The following is a 21,958-nucleotide window of genomic DNA, read 5'->3' as shown; positions in this document are numbered from 1 at the left end:
CAATTCAATATTTTGTACGACAATGATATTCAAACGAAGCAAGGGATACTTAGCTATGATCTATTCACGTATTTCAATAGCAAATTTGTGTATGTAGAGAAACATTTCAGGGTCGAAATAAAAAACCTCTATATAGATATATTGCAACAAAAATGTGAATTGGAAAGGAAAGTCCTATATAACTCCTTATCCCTAGCGTCTCTCTCACCAGATGAATTTGCGTACAACATCATGGAGAAGCCCGGGTACATAGCTCGCCTGGCAGGGGAAGCCGTACATATTATACAATGTATGCCTACAGAAGTTCAACTACTTCATACAGACAAATGTTTCTCGCAACTTCCAGTCATTTCAAGAAACGAAACATTTTACCTCACACCAAAAACACACATCTTAATGAAAACAGGAACAGAAATAAACTGTAACACAATCATTCCCCAATACTACAAAATAGGAAACGAATGAATAAATTTGACACCAACACCGAGAAGAACAACCAACGCAGTTCTAACCTTGAAACCGACCACCAAAATAACATGGAAACCGACGGAACTAGAATCATTGGCGACCAGTGGGATCCACTCCCAAGAAGACCTACAAAAACTACAAAATCACATACTCTTTCCCATGGAGAAAGTATCACTTCTCAACGTAATCGCGAGAAGTATGCGAGGCGACGAAAGTATAGAGGGAGGATCAGTATCAAACCTAATACTGACAGAACAAACACTAACCAACATCGCTGGAAGCACATGGAATAAGTTCATCACCAAACTAACTAAATTTGGTTCTATAAGTTCTGCCATCATAATGATCGCCATTATATTTCAATGCGGTAAAAGTTTAATCAATGTAATAATCAGAGGCTACACTCTACACTCTATATATGGAATTTCTGCATATTTGCTAGGAGCCATATTTAGTTCAATAACACAATTACTGGTGACACTGAACAAACCACTGCTCAAACAGAGAAACCAAACTCCATCAAAAGATGAAAAATATGCATCGGATGAAATAGTAATAGACAAACAAAAAAATGAGAACCCACAAGCAATAACCCCATTCACGAATCAGACCTCAAACACCACACCTCCCGTCCCTACTCCTAAAGAAATTTCCACCAGAAAGAAGCAACATATTCCAATTTTCACATTAGAATCACTTAGTTAAAAACACAAATCCGTTATATATATACATATCGAATCCTGAAATGAAGCTCTACTATACCACGATACGGAGTATTATTGTTCGCCTAGCATTAAAAGTACTATTAAGGCAAAATTAAAGCGTATTCAATTGATTGCCGAATAACCAAAAGTAATGTACATTTATTTATTTATTCTGTTTTGTTTTGCGTTGATATCACACCGATATACAACGATCTAGCCATGGAGGTGTTACGTCCTGAGACGTAAATATTTCTTCATTTTGATTTCATCAGCAATCGATTGAAAACGAAATAATATATAAACGACGAACGGCATTTTTACGAAATACAAACTAAGCGAAATTAAAAGATAAGTAGTCCGAAAATTTGGGGCGCCCAACATTTTGATTACTCAACACATTAATACGGGCTGAAGAGTCAATATAAAAACAAAGACTCGACTTTTCGGCAGCGGATTCGCGACGCGTGACTACTCAATAGCATTAAAATTTGTTAAAGTTCTTACGAGCTGATTCGCGAATCGCGACGGCCGAATAACGTACAATTTACCTATTGTTATTTTTTTGAGAAATCATTTCTGTCTTTGAATAAATAAATAATTACTTGAATCGAGTGTTAGTGCATCATTTCCGACCGACCTCACATATAAAATAATAACCCAGGTAAGTTCCTGTCACTATAATAATTTCTAATAAATAAATGATCATACTTATTCTAAAACTACACGTCATGGCTACGTAGTCGCGACATAACACAATTACGGCTGATCACCGTAATTGCACCGCATGGTAGGTGCACCTTCCGTCATATTAAGCGAAACAAAATACATTCGGTATTTTGTCTATACGTGATAGCGTTATTTTTTTTGTACTCGCGTCGTGCGTTAGTTCGCGGTAGAATTCAAATCTACTCTCTCTCTCTCTCTTTCTCACCGAACATAATTAAATTGTAAAATCCTATTCGCGTGCGTCAGTCTTTCGGCCCAATTTGACTGTAGTGATTTTTTTTATTAATTAAAGTCTGTTAAATTAATTCGCCGTTTTCGTCATTTGATTTTCCTGGTAGCTTAAGTATTTGAAACAGGCATAGGTTTTAATCCAATTTCATCTAGGGGATTAAGAAGATTAGGAGTAAAGTCGCTCACACTTAAAACTCATCAAGTGTAACAAGACACGTGAATTAAGGTGAGTTTAACTACGATCAATAGAAGACAACTAGGATAAATCATCTGACGTTAAGGCGAATACAAGTATTATCATACGTTTTTAACGGAGCGGCGGTTTTCTCTACATCGTGGGAGTTTGTTCTTAAATAAATTCCCCATTTTCAGATATATCTGCCACGTTACAATCGTTATATTTCAAGTTTTCTAAAGTATTATTCATTTTAAAATAAATTTGTACATTATATGTATCAAGTTTGAGCTTTATATTTTTCATTGTATCATAACCGATAATACAATCTTTTATTAATTTACGAATAATATCACTATATTGACTACCCCATTTTACATTTAAATAAATTTGTTTCTTCAATCTCACCGATTTTTGGCCTGTAGCTATTTTAATAACATGTCCACTAATCGGAAGAGTAGGTTTATCTTTAAAATCACTTAAGTTTTGATTGTAAAATTTCTCTGATATAGCAGAAACTTCACTACCCGAATCAAGTAGAGCTTTTACTGGAATATTTTCTATTAAAAGAAATATTTCAGGACAAATTCTGCCCCCATTCCTATTATCATTATTTAATAATTCACCGTTAATTTCACGTCTCGGATCTTCAGAAATAGTTAATAATTCTTTCGATACTAAATTGTTATTTGATTTTATTGTTGCAACTCGTTGCAAGCTTTTGCTTTTATACGATTTCCGATAAGCAACATTTACTCGTTTCCCGAAGAAGTACTTGGTACATCTTGTAAAATCGGTTTTGCACTATTTCTATTTTTATTTACTTTGTTATTCTTATTATTTGACTTATTACATTCAATTGTTATACTATTAATTTGTTGTTCTCCGCCTTTATCTTTTTGACTATGACGTGAACTAATATAATCATCATTATCCAAAGAAGATAAATCTTAATAAATTCTGGTATCTTTTTTATATGTCTAGCTTGAACTAATAGACGAACATCTCTATCAAAATGTCGAGATAATTTATCTATTAATTCTTCTTCATCTAGATTTTCATTTATATCAAATGCTAAATTAATTTTACGTATAGCATAATTATAACGTGACAATTTTCCACCAAAATATTTTCCAAATTCTATTTCACGAGTAATATTTCTACGTATTTCAGCGTTCAAAAATTTCTCTTTAAATAATATTTCAAAATCTTCAAAATTTTTAATTTCACGCTGTACTAAATCATACCATGAAGAATTTACTCCCGTCATAGATTGAGATAACAAACATAACAATTGAGCAGTATTATAATTACTTGCTTGCAAATAACGTTTGAGATCATTTAAATACTTTACTGGTCGATATTTGTAACTATCGTCAAAAACTGGACACGTTAAAGCAGGTTGCTTAATTGTTTCAATAATAGTTTCATTAACAATAGATCTATTTTAATCATTATTTTTCATTTTATCAATATTCTCACGAAGTACTGAAAATGTTTCATTCATTTCCATAGTAACATTATTTTTCGCTCGAATGATATCGTTGAAATTATCTTCACATCTGTCTTTTAAAATAGAAATAATTTCATTTGACTTTTCTAAATTTGATTCTAAATTCTTAATTATTTGATCTTGTTCAATTATTTTATTTGTCAATGTATCAACTTTATTGCTCAAATTGTTAATAGTTTCAAAAATTGTTTTAAAATCATATTGCAACTTAAAGTGATCAGTATGAAATATTTATGAATTAAAAAATTCATCTACTACAGCTCTTTTCCATTCGTGCGTTCTTTTCTGTTGCACGGTTAATTCTTCACCAATTAGTGATTCACTAAGATCGTTTAGAATTGTTTCGGGAGTACACTGAGTAGAGTTATACGAGGTGTGATCAAAAAGTAAGGTGAATTTTTATTTTTCTCAAAAAATATTGGGAGTACAAATAGAAAATCGCCGTTTTTTCTAATAATTTGAGGTTTTATTGTAAAAAACTCGTTACAATCTCATTCTTCAAAATAATTTCCATCCTTAGTCACAACTTTTTCCCATCTTTCTGGCAGCTTCTGAATTCCTCTTCGAAAAAACTGTTCGTCTTTTGACGCGATCCACGAATCGATCCAATTTTTTGTTTCTTCGTAAGAACGAAAGTGCTGTTCGGCCAGGTCATGCATCATTAATCGGAACAAGTAGAAATCAGAAGGGGCGATGTCAGGAGAGTACGGCGGGTGCGATAGGATGTCCCATTTCAAAGTTTCTAGGTATGTTTTCACGACCTCGGAAACATGTGGCCGAGCGTTGTCATGCAGAAATATGACCTTGTCGTGCCTTTCCGCGTACTTTGGGCGTTTTTCCTTTAACGCTCGACTCAAACGAATCAATTGCGTCTGATAGAGGGCTCCTGTGATGGTTTCGCGCGGTTGCAGGAGTTCATAGTAAATTACGCCAAGCTGGTCCCACCAAATACACAGCGTCAGCTTCGAGCCATGAATATTTAGTTTCGCTGTCGAAGTTGATGCATGGCCGGGAAGACCCCACGATTTTCTCCGCTTTGGGTTGTCATAGTGTATCCACTTTTCATCGCCGGTCACAATGCGATGCAAAAAACCCTTCCTTTTTTGCCGTTGGAGGAGTTGTTCGCACGTGACAAGACGCCGCTCGATGTCCCTCGGCTTCAGCTCGTACGGCACCCAACATCCCACTTTCTTGATCATTCCTAAGCATTTCAAGCGATGGGAAACGGCTTGCTGAGTTACGTCCAATAAATCCGCAAGTTTTTGTTGCGTTCTGCAAGAATCTTCATGCAGCAAAGCCTCCAATTTCGCATCCTCGAACTTTTTTACGGGTCCGGGACGATCCTTGTCATCTACGTCATACTCGCCATTTCTAAACTTTTGGAACCATTCCCGACACGTTCTTTCACTAATACAGCTGTAACCCTAAGTTTCTACAATCATTCGACGCGCCTCAGCTGCATTTTTTCCCGAATGAAATGCAAAAAGCAACACTTCCCGCAAATGTCTCCTGTTCGGCTCGAATTTTGCCATTTTTGCGCACGAACAATACAAAGCACAGTAAAAATAGACAAGCGAGGTGATGAAGAGTTGTTGACAAATGCCTCAGCTGGCTATGTAACGTTTCTGTTAACAATTTTTTACCGACGTGCAATGCTGACGCCACCTATCGGAAAACGGTGGTTTTCTATTTGTACTCCCAATATTTATTTATTCATCAATTTTTATTTTATCTCCTTCAAAGTAATCCCCCTCGGATATAATGCACTTGTGCCAACGCTTTTTCCAATCCTCAAAGCATTTCAAAAAATCATTTTTTGTGATCTTGTTTAGTTCATCCTTCGATGCCGTCTTTATCTCCTCAATCGTGGCAAAACGCCGTCCTTTCATGGGCCTCTTCAGTTTTGGGAACAAGAAGAAGTCACAGGGGGCCAGATCTGGGGAATACGGTGCCTGTGGCATCGTTACTGTGTTGGTTTTAGCCAAAAATTCGCGCACAAGCAACGATGTGTGAGCAGGGGCGTTATCATGGTGCATAAGCCAATTTTTATTTTTCCACAAATTCGTACGTTTCTGGCGGATTGCTTCGCGCAAATTGCGCATAACTTGCAGGTAATATTCCTTATTTACTGTTTTACCCTGTGTCAAGAACTCATGATGCACCACGCCCCTGCAGTCAAAGAAAACTGTAAGCAAAACCTTTACATTTGATCGAACTTGGCGTGCTTTTTTTGGTCTTGGTGATCCAGAATGCCTCCACTGGGACGATTGAGTCTTAGTCTCGACGTCATAACCGTATACCCATGTTTCGTGACCTGTTATGACCCTATTGAGTAAATCTGGATGATCGTTGACGTCATTCAGTAGCTCTTGGGCGATGCTCATGCGACGTTTCTTTTGGTCGAAATTGAGCAATTTCGGAACAAACTTCGCTGACACACGTCTCATGTCTAAAACACTCGTCAAAATTGATTGGCACGAACCAAATGAGATGCCAATATCATCAGCAATTTCTCTAATGGTAATTCGACGATTTCCCAACACTATTTTCTTCACTTCTTCAACATTCTCATCAGTTGTTGATGTGCTGGGGCGTCCAGAACGAGGTTCGTCGTCGGTGTCTTCTCGGCCTTCTTGGAAGAGTTTATACCACTTGTAAACATTTTTTTGGCTTAAAGTAGACTCACCGTATGCCACTTTCAGCATTTCAAGTGTTTTGGAACATTTGATTCCATTTTTCACACAAAATTTAATGCAAACTCTTTGATCCATGTTTTTAGACAGCAGCAAATCGTGGAGCACGCAAAACACTTCTAACCTTGATGCCTCTCACAAACAAACCAAACATAAAACATAAACCACAAATAAACACAAACAAAGCTGAAATTTGGAACGTATGTTCTAGACGAGTGTAAATTGACAAACGAGTTCGCAAGTTCCATATATAAATTACGTAATTCACTCAATTCTTCTTCTAGTGACGCATTTTTACATAATATTGCTTGCATTTGTTTGTTTCTTTTTGGCATACTTACTAAAAAACGTATAATGCAATTGCAAACTAATAACGAACTAATAACAAATACTTAGCGCTAACTAATGTAACAAGAGTCCTGTCGCGGTCGCCAAATGTGATGTTCGTATCACTTATTAATAATAATAATTCGTACTCTCATATCTAGCTACGTTAATGAGTAAGAATTCGTTTCTAGTAAATCTACTCTAATTGTCAATAACACAAATTGATTAATCAAATATTTGCGAATATGAATAAGGTTTCAAGGAAAGTCAGACTATGCCCTAGTTTCTTATGGTGCGAATTGTCCCATAAGCAGAGCTAAAGTCTTCATTGGAGAAGATATAATTCGGCCCAAGTTTCTTATAGCTTGTTCTTATAGTTGGAGAAGATGTTCTATAAGTTGAGCTCGAATTCAAGGAAAGGAAAGTCTTGCTCAGTTAATCACAATAAAAAATATATTGTAATGGGGTTGCTTACCGTTTAATTATTTTTATTACGATGATCGCGTAAACGCGCTGACTATCACCTGTATCGAATAAGAAAGTCGGAGAGCAAGAGGAAATGGGTGTCAGTCAACCAATAAATCTACGAATCTACAAGAAGTGGAGTTATTACGGAATAAACACGCTGAGAGCACTTGTTAATATCACGAACGAAACCTTTTATTGTCTATCAAATGCTACATTAGATCGGCCCGCGTGTTTATGTTTACATCGACGCTCGCTCGACAACAACATGCAGTGTCGGGACGCTCGCTGCTCTTTGTTCGTAGAGCTACTACATGCACGCTTCGGACGCGGAAAATTAGTTGTTACGCATGTAATCGTGATCGCGAGATTAAGCTGGCCAGCTTACCTTGTGACACGGCTGATAGCGATGTTCGCTAGCCCTGTGCGCGGCACTCTCCTCGCACGGATATAGCAGCCGAGCGTGGCTATGGTTAACATAGCATTCACGCTATCGTGTCGTTGCAGGGCCTGGAGAGGGGAGAGCGTGGCCGGCGGAGAAGAAGCGAGAGTGCGAAGAGCGTGAGAGAGAGAGCGAGAGAGGAAGAGGAACGGGCGAGAACGCGGAAAGCGCGGCTCGCGCCGCGAGAATTAGGAGAGCGGAAGAGATTGAGGACAGTTGGAGAGTGACCGTACGCTAATGAGGTCACGGCGCGAACGAAGTTAGAACACGCGCCAGGAGAGAGAAACCCCAGGACAAGAGAACGTCTTTGTGTGGCAAGTCTCCGGCTGCGGTGTGAGCAGCCTTCCTGGCGATCACCATAAGACGATCGAGGAGCCGATCCCGGCCGCCAGCTGCCAACCAGCCGCCGTCGGTGATCCAGCGAGCCCCACTGCTGGCTGGACTGCGATGGCTGCTGCGGACGCGCGGCGGAACGTCATCGGGAGGCGCAGCCCCGGCGGCGAGTAACGCAGCCGGTGGAGCAGCGTTCCGGGGCGTATGCTATAAATGCGAGGGGCGCGGACACCGTAAATCTGAGTGCGCGAGCCCGCAGGACGCACGGATTCCGCAACAAGCTGCGGGTGGGCCAGCAACCGCTGAGGCAAGCGGTAGCGCGGGTGTTAACCAAGCTGCGAGAAGCGGCGAAGATAAGGGCCCAGTGCGCTGCTATAAATGCCAGCGGCTTGGTCACTATGCAAATAAGTGTACGTTGGGGGCGCGGGCCTTACGAGGGTGCCGGGGTCGCGGCTCGGATAGTGGAACCCTTGAAATATGCCCAGAATGTCGAGGATGGATCAGGGCGATGGGAAACTCCAACGCGGGCTCCGCGCGCCCAGTGGGCCCCGCGTAGCGTCGCATGATAGGGCACTTCATCCGGGTGAGATCGCGTTTAATAGACTGTTAGTGGGCGGACTCACGGAGTACCGCAGACTGACTGAAACACGACGATCGGAGCATCCGGGGGGACGAGGACGCGAGCGGTGCGCGGCCAAGTACTCCAACATATCGCGAGTACACAGGACGCGAAACGGAGAATATAAGGAAGAAGTTCGATTGGACCGGGTTTAACGAGCAGTGGCTGAGGATGCGTGAGACCGAGTCGGGGCGCGAGAATGAGAGACAGGCTGCGCAAACGCTGAATGCAGACCAAGGGAATATCCAAGGGTGTCCGAGGGATGGGCGCCGGTCAATCGGGAAGGATTTGACGGGAGCGCCAGTACCGGACGATGGTATTCGAAACTCGGGTGAAATCGTGGAAACCACGCGGTTTTTGAGCAGTCCGGGAGAAGGTGCGAAGCGCGTACTGCAGGCCCCGGGGCAGGCTCAAGCCGCAGGACCGAGCCAGCACGGCATGAGACAAGAGGTAGACGACCCTGGCAGTGGAGACGAGACGTCGTCGCGATCTATCACCTCGTCGAACGAATTCATGGTGCTGAGCGGTAGGGTTGCGGTGAAAGCATCTTTGCCGGGAGCGATAAGCGGACCAGGGCGTGAACCGATGCGTAAGGAATCGGTGGGAAACGCGCATACTGGAGTCAGCGAGGAAGTCTCGCGCTTATGCGTGCGCGTGTGCATGAGCGAGCCGAAGGCGGACGCGGTGGAAAACCAGGCGCTTTTGGTAGTGCACATCGCGGGGAGACCGTATAATGCGCTTTACGATTCTGGTGCGATGCTGACCATCGTAGGATCGCGCGTACGAAGAGAGTTTGTGGACCACATAGAGCCGTGCGATGTGGCATTGTTTGGTTTCGCGGGAGCAAAAGCGAAAATTATAGGGAAACTTCGTCTTAGAATTAAAATTGACGGAGTAGTGCGCGAGGTAGAGACGCGAGTCGTGAACGCGCCGATGCAGTATGATATGATAGTCGGGATGGACATCGAGGGCTTCGGTATTGGCACGGAGCATGCGGAAGAGCGTTGGCATATAAGGGATGGCCCGTGGCACTCGTTTGCAGAGTTGAAACGCGAGAGGGTGGAATTTCCGAGCGACTCGGGATTCATGCGTACTCGCGTCAGGGCCGAGGCCGCTGGACTTTCTGAGTTGCGACCTTCGCAGTGCGAGGTGATAGAGCAGCTGGTGCGACGGTTTGTGCCCGAGAAATCGCCAGCATGCACGCATTTAATTCGGCACGAAATAGACGTACAGGGTGCGCGGCCGGTGAAGACCCCTTTGAGGCGATACTCGCCGCAAGTAATGGACTTCATGCGCCGCAAAACGAAAAGGTGGTTGGAATCCGGGTTGATTCGAAGGTCGACTAGCGATTGGAGCAGCGCGCCGGTGATCGTGAAGAAGCAGGACGGCACAAATCGAATGTGTATCGATGTCAGACCGGTGAATAAAGCGACAAGGGCAGACGCATACCCGATGCCGAGTATTGATGCGATCCTTGATCGTTTGCGAGGGGCGCGATTTATCTCGAAGATCGATTTGAAAAATGCATATCTACAGGTACCGTTGAGCGAGGAAAGTAAGAAGTATACGGCATTAGCGGTTCCTGGGATGGGCCTGTTTGAATGCAATTATATGATCTTCGGGTTGATAAACGCGCCGGCAACATTCATGCGTCTGATGGATGCGCTATTCGGTCCGGAATTTGAGCCGTTTGTATTTAAGTATCTCGATGACGTGATAGTCGTGACCGCGACTTTTGGTGACCATCTGGTGTGGCTCGAGCGGGCATTGGAAAGGCTGGTTAACGCGGGACTCGACGTAAACGTAGGGAAATGTGAATTCGGATGCTCGGAGGTGACATTTTTGGGATACCGTCTGGATAGCCAGGGGCTGCGACCTGACGCATATCGGATCCAGCCGGTAGTTGAGTTTCCTCAGCCCAGAAATGTCAAACAACTGCGACGCTTCCTCGGCATGTGCGGATGGTATGCGCGATTTATTGAGCACGAGAGTGAAATGAAGGTGCCGCTAACGAAGCTCACGCGCAAATGCGAACGTTGGCATTGGGGACCGGAGCAGGCCGAAGCATTTGAAAAACTAAAAAAGGCGCTAACGGAAGCGCCAGTGCTGGCGAGATCCGACTTTGCGAAAACGTTCTATATCCATTGCGATGCGTCGTCATATGCGCTGGGAGCGTGTTTGATTCAGAAGGACGCGGACGGTTTCGAGCATCCGATCTGCTACGCGAGCAGGATGCTTAACACATATGAGCGAAATTACTCGGTATCAGAACTGGAGTGCACGGCAGTAATAATGGGTATTAAGAAATTCCGCCCGTACGTTGAGGGAACACATTTCGTGGTGGTTACTGATCACGCAGCGCTCACGTGGCTGCGGAATAAGAAAGAGCCCGCAGGTAGACTCGCGAGATAGATTCTAGAGCTTCAGCAATACGATTTTGAGATCGTGTATAGGAAGGGTCGCCTACATCATACGCCGGACGCGTTATCGCACGCGTATGAAGACGGCGAGGAGGTAGCGTCATTCGCAACCATTACGGACCCAGACTACTTACAGCGCATGAGAGATGTGCTTGCGAGACCGGATAAATTCCGAAATTGGCGAGTGGAGGACGGAATGTTGTATAGATTCTCTTCCGATAGACTACTCGATTCAGTCACAAATCGCGAACAATGTTGGCGCTTGGTAGTACCGCTAGAGCATAGGGCTCGGGTGATGCGAGACGCGCACTGCGAGCCATCGGCAGGACATTTCGGTAGGGATAAAACGTATGATAGAGTTGCGAGGGAGTACTCCTGGTATGGGATGTACAGTCGAACCCCCGCACTTCTCGCTGGCTGCGCCGCGGCACTTTTCAAGGGGCATGGCCGTACACTGCCCCTTGCATACCAGGGGGTCTCTCTTTTTCTTACGGTCTTATTGGAAGGCTTATTCTTCCCTCTTTATAATTTCAATAGATTTCCGAATATGTACGAGGTGTGTTCAAAAAGTAACGAGAATTTTTAAATTTCGCGGGTTTGGAGAGTCCGCTTGTATAAAATTTTTTTTTATTATGTTGGTACACATGCCCCTGAAGTACGATAAAATTTTCAGCAATATTCATTGCTTACTTTTTAAGTGGCAGCCGCTAACGTTAGACGTGTTTTTCGAGCTCGGCTATTTTCGTTTGTGAAAAAAAATGGATCAAAGAATTTGTATTAAATTTTGCGTAAAAAATGAAATAAAGTGTAGTAAAGTTTGTCAAATGTTAACAAAGGCATATAGTGAGTCTGCTATGAGTAAAGCAAGGATTTATGAGTGGTATAAGCGTTTTCAAGATGGCCACGAAAACGTTGAAGATGACGAACGACCCGGACGCCCAAGCACATCAACAACCGATGAAAACGTGAAAAAAGTGAAAGAAATGGTTATGAACGATCGCCGAATCACAATCAGAGAAGTCGCTGATGATGTTGGCATATCAGTTGGCTCATGCCATCAAATTTTTTCGAATGTTTTGGGTATGAAACGTGTGGCAGCAAAATTCGTTCCAAAATTGTTGAATTTCGAACAAAAACAGCGGCGAATGGAAGTTGCTCAGGAGTCGCTAAATGAAGTCAATAACGATGCAGAACTACTAAAACGTGTTATAACAGGTGACGAAACATGGATTTACGGATATGATGTCGAAACTAAGGCTCAATCGTCCCAGTGGGCATTCTGGATCGCCAAGACCGAAAAAGGCTCGACAAGTGCGGTCGAATGTGAAGGTTATGCTCACTGTGTTCTTCGATTTTAATGGCATAGTGCATTATGAATTCTTGCCACAAGGTCAAACAATCAATAAGCAGTACTACCTACAAGTTCAACGTCGTTTGCGTGAAGCAATCCGAAAAAAACGCCCGGATTTGTGGCAAAACTATTCATGGCTTTTGCACCACGATAATGCGCCTGCTCACACTTCATTGCTTGTTCGTGAATTTTTGGCCAAAAACGAAACTGTAATGATGCCTCAGCCTCCATATTCGCCAGATATGGCTCCATGTGACTTTTTTCTATTTCCAAAAATAAAGAGAACATTAAAAGGCCGTCGTTTTACAAGCATAGATGACATTAAAAGCGAATCGCTGAAAGAGCTAAAAGCTATTACAAAGATCGAGTTTCAAAAGTGTTTCGAGGATTGGAAAAAGCGTTGGCATAAGTGTATTGTATCCGAAGGGGACTACTTTGAAGGCGACAACATTAATGTAGATGAATAAATAAATATTTTTTTCATAAAACGAAAATTCTCGTTATTTTTTGAACACACCTCGTATGGATAATCCGACTTCAAACTTTCAGTTTTATGGATACACATACATAATCCGACTTTAAACTTTTAGTTTTATGGATGCAGATAATCCGATTTTATACTTATGAACCCCTTTATAATGATTTTACACTAACAAATTAGAATCTGACAAAAAAAACGCCATAGAGAATGTCTTAGATTTTCTCGTCAAACCAATTGATGCTTTTAATTTTTTTAAAGAAAAAAAATTTTTAGCGATTTATTTTAATAATAAAAAAGTAACAAAAATATAAAAAAACATGGTATTAAAAAAAAGAAGTATTTCGTTCGTTCATGTTTTACGAAGAAATTAAATAACTAATTATTGCCTATACATATGTAGAAATCATAAATAAAATTTATTTGCGTTCAATTTTTTAAAATATCAAAAAAAAGTTGACTATCATATTAATTATACTTTGTTGTTAACGTATGAATTTTGTTTAATATAAGGCGTAGCTGCTTATTTTGAACTAACTATTTTTGAGTGCCCCAAAGGGCCCACGCGGCAAGCTATAGTATGCCCATACCTGGCCGTACGCTCTGATTGGCTGCCACTCACCGAGAAGTGCCGGGGCGAGCTACTCCCGAGAGCGAGAAGTGCCGGGGGTTCGACTGTATCAGGATATCACGGAGTTCGTGCGTTCGTGTGAGGAATGCCAGAAGTACAAGATTGAACAGAAGCTACCGATGGGATTGATGAGCAGACGTGTAGTTGAACGACCATGGCTAGTGGTAGCGGCGGATGTAATTGAACTGCCAAGAAGTAAGAATAGGTTTAAGTATCTAGTCGTATTTCAGGATTTATTTACGAAACACTGGGAGTTTAAGCCTCTTGTGTCGGCTACTGGGAAAGCTCTTGCGCAAGCTCTTGAGGAACTGATTTTATTTAGATGGGAGGTCCCGAGCTACTTAGTCACGGATAATGGAGTAAATTCTATACAACCATCACCCTTATGGATGAGAAGTACGTTAAGTTTATTAGCGTAATCTGCCATATCGTTGAGCAGCTTTTCATTCACGATCAGTACACTCGATACCTTGTTTGGTAGAAATAGCTGAAACTCCTCGTTCACTTCGACTACGATTTTTGCACCGAATCATGTTTTAACTCGTTTGATTCTGGTGATCATATACTTGAATTCTGTATCGAATTCACGAATCTTTTTAGTGGGTTTGAATTGATGACAAGCTGTATTATTCAGCTGCGCGAGATCCATCTGTAGAAAACAATGATATTTAAACTCAGTTGATTTGAAACAAAACACCCACACACACAAAAAAAAATCACAATTACCTCGAGTAATTTTAATTACGGAAATTTTCTTTTTTTTCTAATTTTATTGACAAACCAAGCTACCAGTAACTTTTTTTCCTTGGAGCAAGTTGACTAAGAATAAAATTAGAAGAGTACTGCTGCTGTTGCTACTTCTGCTGTTGCTCACTATTCGTCGTCGTAGTCGTCGTCGTCGTCGTCGTTGCAAGTAACTTTGTCTCGATGAGAATGAGCTCCGAAGCCTCGGGTGCCGATTGATATAACCCGTCCCCCACTCCGGTCTTTTTCGTCGGTTCGATGGCGGCGGTCAGCGACTCGATGGCGGCGGCGGCCGGCGGCTCGTCTGCAACCATTCCCAGGGCTTCAATTCCCTCCCTTTCCACTAATGGAATGCCGTAATGACAACATGGAAGTATATCGGTGGTTCCGGGCAACAAGAAGCGTTTATCGTTGTATGAACGCGATCTTTGTTTGTTTCTCGTTGTATAACTGATGATAACGCGATCTGATGGACTTTTGCTGTCGGCTCAGAATCACGTTTTCTCGGAGACATTTGACGTAGTCCGCGAACGTTATCGTAGCATTCAACACCGAATTCTTAATCCCCTTTACCTTCTTTAGTGGATTTATATTCTGAACTCTCACGCTGTACATTTTGCTTCTGAGTCCTACGAACTCGAGAATGAGCATTCCGGCGTTCTCTTCCTTCATCTTACCAACCACTTTCTGATTGGCTCTGGGAATATCGAAGCAATTTGTTTCTGGAAAATCCGATTTATCGAATTCGCGAATATCTCATGACGCATGACGTCGTACATGTCTACATTGGTGATCTCGTACACCAGACTGTCCGTGTCAGTGTACAGAAGCTTGCAACGCTCTTCACCAACGGCACCGCTCATGTAGTCGTAGTGGAATCACAATACACGAGAGTCTTGGACAAGTCGAGAACAGCGAGACCTATGTAAATGGGTTTTTTCACTGTGATTTCTGTCCAGTTGAATCGCCATCAGTTCTTAGTCGAAAATGTCGCTACTGTAGAAATTTAGTCGAGCTATCAGAGCTTCAGTACCGTATCACCCCTCCCACTTGTTCACCAACTTAACTTCGATGCGTTTCTTTTCGTTTTCCATGGTCTTACCGTACACCACATTGTTGAACAGTTTGTACAGCATTTTTCCAAATTAATTTGCCGCTTTTTTACGCATCTCGCTATTCAAATCGATATATGTCTTGAGCCATGGGTTCTGCTTAAACTTTAAAGCCCGATATATCTTCGCGAGGTGCAAGCCATGCCTTATTATTTGTTTCAGAGCTCTGTAGTGGATTACGTAACGTTCCTTATCGTCGAGAGTCGTCATGAGCTTTTTCTGTTTGGATTCCGGAGCGGCTTTGTGCTCCGGACAAAATGGCATATCTCTGTGCGCATCGTGAATTTCTTTTGGATACTCCGAATCCACCTCGAGTATGTAACCGAAGGATGAATCAGCAGGAATATCAAAAGAAAAGTTGGCGTCAATGTCGCAGCATTCGAAATCACCGAGTGGAAGAGGCTCGGTCATACTTCAGCCGTAAAGGTTATAGACGTCAAATACATGAAATATTTGTCATCTCTCTATAGATCATAGTCGTCGCCCATGTATGGATTGTTCGCTTCAGCGTACCTATTGCAATACCTATTATTCTACCGCGAATATCGCGCTCGATAAACATGAGCATGTCGATATTCATCAAGAGCTCCAACCTTACACCCGTATACTGAAGTATATGTTGAAACATGGAGTCTTAACTCAATCCATGCGTTGTATAGTAGTGTGCCAGATCCAAACGATACGCTGTTCGACACTTGGCTCTGAAGTTTTCGAAAACTTCGGCCAACAAGAGAACGTCCGCCTTGAGATACAAATCCGAATAGTTGCCGAGATCGGTGATGTCGAACGTTCTCCAAACATTCTCCGCGTGACTGTACTCCTCGTCGCTGATATCCGAATCATACAGACTGATATAAATATATCTTGTTTTCGTGGAAGCGTCGTCTCCTCGAGTTTTGTAAACAACCATACATAGACATACGGAAATAGACCTTTTCTCTTCAGTAGGGCAATCTGCGGCAGTGTGTATCCGTCATCTTGCTGAAAATTTGGCTCTAGAATATCGTGTTTTTCCACGTACGACGATAGTTTGCCTAGTGAAGACGCCATAAATGGAAACGAATCGACGAAACGCAATTTTATATCGGTACCTTCCACGTACTTCGTAAAAGATATGTATTGCTTTCTCGAGGAGAAAGCTTTGTAATGGTGAAAATGTTCGATTGCATAATTTTGATGTTTTTCCACGTTTTCGAGGTCACTGATCACGAATATAATGATTACAATAAATGTCCGGATCCCAAAAAAATATTCTTGTGTATGAATGTATGTGTGTGTGTGTGTGTGTGCGTATGTAGTCACTTTTTTATCTCTCTCAGCTAGAAGCTACTGCAGTCGAACGGTTCCAGATGTGATTATGAAACTTTGCAGTTATTATTATCGTTCCAAAACTTGGAAATAGTAAAAATTTCAAGACGATGAGTTGATTTAAACCTAAGTTATGATCATTTTTGATATGCCGTTTTTACTTTTAATTTACTTTTAATTACTATTGCGCTGTAATTTTTTTACTTTTCTGTTTAAGTATCGTAATTTTTTTTTTATAGATGGACTCACTGTTAATGATGTATTATAAGAATTTAATAGATTTCTTCATTTAAAATAATTAGAAGCTCATAAATTCTGATTTTTTTATTCGCTACCTTTACCTATATATATGCTTTCTTGTATTTGTATGGCCTCGTGGTATTTCGTCACGTTTTAATCTAGCTGACTTAAATTTGGTACGTCTAATTATAGATATTAGATAATAGTGACTTTTTATTTGCGCGATCATTGGATTAGAAGTAAAAAAGTTATTGATGGTTCTAAGTATGTGCATTTTAGAACATTGAAAGCTCCAAAAAATACATAAATTTTGCATCTTATCATCAAATTGGTTTCATCTACCTCGATTATCATTATATTTTTCTTTGAACATATTTATTGTGTCACGAATTTAATTACTAACAATTTATATTTGACAATAATTTTTTCCTGAATGCAGGTTGGCTGCGGTTTTGATAATATATTATCAAAACCGCAGATAATAGATACAATTATTGAATAAATAAATACCTGGTTTCCTATATAGATATAGTTGTAACAGGCTGCCGTTTAACCTTCGATCCCTCTTAACTATATCTATTCGTATATATTCGCGGTCAAACAACGCCTTGTTATCTATGTGCTATAAGCACATTAACTCACCTTGTCCGGGAGTGCGCCTGCGCCGAGTTCTCTTACCGGTCGAAGTTGGGTTCTCGAACTCTCCGCTTGGAGCGCTGGCACGCTCACTTAGCAGCGCTCCGTCGGCCGCTGCTGGTAACTCGGTTGGCGAGCCGCTTCTTACGTTGCCTACGCTATCCGTGCTATATTACCGGCACGTTCGAATTGAACGTAAACAATAACGCGGTTCCCGGACAAAGGGAAGACCAAACAATACGATCGTTACGTATAAACCACTGACCACTTTATTTACTTGAATCTAATACAAGGGAGGGTGTTGCCGAAAGACTCACGCACGCAAATTCGGATGATAATACGAACGGGGAGAGAGAGAGTGAAAATCGCGATCGCCGCGGACTAATCGCTCGCATGCTTTTTATAATCCGCCGCACACGCTGTGCGGGATCGCACTCTAATCACAATTAATATGGCTGGGCACCTACCGCGGAAATGATGGGGATACGGTGGCCAACCGTATCCGACGCACGCGTTTCGGGTCTGCTGCCTCTGCGGTTGATATTCTGCTGTTGCGATTCTGCTGTTGCTGTTGCTCGGCGGCAGGAGACAATCAGGTTGCGCTCGCTGTAGTCGAGGTCACGCACGTTAATCAGTGCTCGCACTCGCGCTCCACACTCGCACTCGATTCACTCCCTGGATCTCGCTCGAAAAAGGGTAAAACACTATGTTCTCTCTAGATCGCTATGATGCAGCCGGACTGAATGTCACAGTCATACTGGCTAGCAAACTCTCCCCTCCCGGTCATTGCCCCTACGCGCCCTCTCTCTCTCAAACCGATCGCGGCTGTTACGCTCAGCCGCTCAGTAACCTACGCGAGTCAAAACGATTCTCGGCGATCGTTGCATAGTATATGCATGTATATTAACTTGTGAAAAATCAAATGCTTTCAATTAATAAGCAATACATTCGAATGAATCGAGCTGTACATCAAAGAAACATTGCAATCAGATTATCGTTCCAAAACAAATTTAAAAAGAATAAAAAATGTCAAATGAATCGATTATACATGGTTGAAATATATTAATTTTAACTTCTCAATACAGTACGATTTAAATTTTTCGTATAACAATTTCGTTATCCCTTTGAGAAAATATACTGTTAATGTCATTAGCAGCAAATCAATTAGCTTGGTATTTTTCCTTGGTTTGAGGAATTATGCTCACTTGGCCGAGAAATTCGTTCGCGATTTCCCGGATAAATAGATACGCATCGTATTCACTCAGATTCTGAATAAAAAACGGGTATAGTTTTTGATTCTTGATAAGCAATGTTACACGCGCTGTGAGCAGCTCCGCGATACTTTCCCGTAAAGTGACAATGATCGCGAATTTCTGTGTCTTTTTTCTTGACAAAAGACCTATCACATATATGACATACCGTAGCACGAAGAAAGCTAAATGTCTCTTTTTCATAAAATTTTTCATAAAAATTTTCCATAGGCTGCGGGCTGCTGTACAACTCGTGAAGATACTTGGCAAATCGTGAAGATTGCGAACGAACCACTTGAACGGACGAACGTCATCGACGGTTTCCTGTCAGTAGCTTCGATAACACGAAAGAGAGTTATCGTAGCTACACTTGACGAAAAAGCCAACACTGTACAATTTGTGACTTTGATAGATCCGTTCGTCTTTGGACTCCGCTTCTAACAAGGGAACCACCCCAACCCGACCTTACCGATTTGAATGATTTTGGGATATGTTGTAGTACTTGAGAAAAAATTAGATACGTGTTTTTTTTCATCGGCCCATAAGGGCTTTTAAGGGGTGAAATCGACCCTGAAAATCAACCCCTAAAATCAGTTTTTTTAATATTTCTCAGCATCAAACGAATATTTTTCAGTAATTTCAACGTTAAAAAATTTCTTATAAAAAGGCGCTTTTAAGGACATAACATTTATACCGAAGGGTTGCAACCCCCTTTTTAATAGGGGTAAATACATTATTTTTGGTACTGTTTTATGACATGTAATATAGTAAATCAGTTCGAGTGATTTAAAAATCGTACTGATAATAAGAAAATACCAAAATCAAATTAACGTGTTTCCGGATTAAAAAAAAATATGTTTAAGGCGTGTTTCACCTAACCTAGGGATAAACAAGTTTAGTCGTTTGTTATTTCTTGAAATAATTTAATCCTATGCATGAGCGAGCTACCTCAACTAGCCAACCTGCCTCTAACCCACCAAACCCCCATAAACCACCCTTACCGAACCACATGCAGGCTAACCCACCTAATCCTGTGAAAAGCAACTTTAGTCGTTTGTTATTTCTTGAAATAATTGTATTTTACACCATAAGCGAGTTATTCCAGCTGTATAACATACCTTTTGTCCACCTACCCCTAACCTATCTAACCCCCACCCTTATAAACCACCCTTACTGAAACACAAGCAGGCTAAACCTCCTAACCCTGGGACCACGAGTTAAGTCGTTTGTTATTTCCTGAAAAAATTTAATCCTACGCCTGAGTAAGCTATCTCAACTAACCAACCTGACTCTAACCCACCAAACCCCCACAAACCACCCTTATCCAACCAAATGTAGGTTAATAGACCTAACTTTGGGAGAATTGAGTTTATCAGTTGCTTTTTCTTAAAATAATTAATTTCTACACCGTACGTGAGGTATCCCATTTTTTTTTGATAAAATATATCTGTAGCTCAAACATAATTTATGAAAAATAAAAATATGTTTATTACATTTTATTATAATAGTACCAAAATGGCAAGAAATATCTCTTAAAAATAAATACGAGAATAACAAGAGGTCTAATTATCATTTATAGATCCATACATATATATTTATATTCGTATGTAGGTACATAAATATATTCACGTGAGAGCCATCGTACGCGATTCTACATATATTTTGATTTTTCATAATAATTTTCCTCTTTTTTTTTTATTTAGTGGTAAATTAAAATGTATCATTGAACGAATTCCTTACAGAAATGATAATCATCGAAAAAGTGTTTGAAACATAATGATCTTTTACACTAACCACACCGTATTATAGAAACATTTTTACATTCTTTTACTTTGCAATGTATATTGCAAGAATCTCCAAAACTAAAATCAACAGGATTATCTGTTTTAGCTGGTTATTCAGCAATGTAGCCGCTTTTATACCAAGCGTATTTAAAAATATTTGTATATCTTGTAACGGGGGAGATAAATCTGAAAATGGGAAATTTATTTAAGAACAAACTCCCACGATGCCGAGCAAACAGCCGCTCCGGTAAACACGTATGATAATACGTGTATTCGCCTTAACGTCAGATGAATTATTCTAGTTGTCTTCTATCGAACGGAGTTCAACTCAGGACGCAGGAGGCGCACCCGAAAATCGTGGTTCGACACAGTCTGTGACGAGTTGGAAACCCACACCCCACACAGGAATCCTGCACCCGGAAGAAACCTGAGGAAGAACTATCCTTGAGTGAAGCTTTCCGGGAAATAGAGTACCTGAAGGAGGGAGTCGACCGCAACCGCAAGCTGGTTGGTTGAATCCTAGAAACCCTTCAGACTCTGCAGGGAATACAGGTATGTGCGGAGCGCGAGGCACAGGACATGCGCCTACGAATACGAGAGCTGGAAGACGCAATGCATGAGATGGCCAATGCTAGCAGTTCTTCTCTGCGCGACTCGGTTCAACCGCGCTCCGGACGTAATGTGGACTTTCAGGACACATTCACCTGTCACTACGATTCAGGGATCCAAACAGGTCCGGGAAGGGCATCAACAGAGCCCGGCGCCTAGCAGTATGTTGGAGCAGAAGGCGATCGAACCTGATGCCAGCCCTCGTCAGAATAGAGGAGTGGTCATTCTGGAGGGACCAGATGGCCACATATAAATTGTGGAGGAGGGGGAAGATTCCAGGGAGAGCCTCTCCACACAAAAAGCTCCTCTGCCGATGAGATCCACGAGTAGAAGCAAGCCCACCGTCGTCGCAGCAGCGGAAGGGAAAAAGCCGTTGAAAAGCACGACGATGGGAGGCAAAGATGCGACTCCTGGATATGACCCTGAGGATGAGACCAGGTGGTGGTTGCGGGTAGACATAGGTGACTTTAAAATTAGAGCACTCTATGATACCGGCGCCTCATCCACGGTCATGCGTCAATTAGGGATCCCGACTGCTACGTAGCACAGTGGGGATTGAAAACGGTCTTCACTAAATTCAACTTTCAAGGCGAACCATATGTGGAAATTCGATGAATTTTTTTTTAAATAACTATTGAATGATTCTGCAGAGATCTCTCGAACCCAAATATAGATATTGTTTTTTATCGTCTCTAACTG

The 21,958-nt window shown here is 41.6% G+C and overlaps 1 protein-coding gene across 1 annotated transcript in view; it reads right to left on the bottom strand.

The window, feature by feature from the left end:
* The window catches only part of LOC131669478 (LIM/homeobox protein Awh), a 546,200-nt gene that overhangs the window by 23,662 nt on the left and 500,580 nt on the right, over window positions 1-21,958 (bottom strand). The window lies entirely within an intron of this gene.

The sequence above is a fragment of the Phymastichus coffea genome, unplaced genomic scaffold (assembly GCF_024137745.1).
Source record: "Phymastichus coffea isolate CEN01 unplaced genomic scaffold, Cenicafe_Pcof_1.1 PCOF00007, whole genome shotgun sequence".
Taxonomy (NCBI): Eukaryota; Metazoa; Arthropoda; class Insecta; order Hymenoptera; family Eulophidae; genus Phymastichus; species Phymastichus coffea.
Note: the sequence above shows the minus strand (reverse complement) of the source record. Positions and strands in the feature narration are given on the sequence as shown.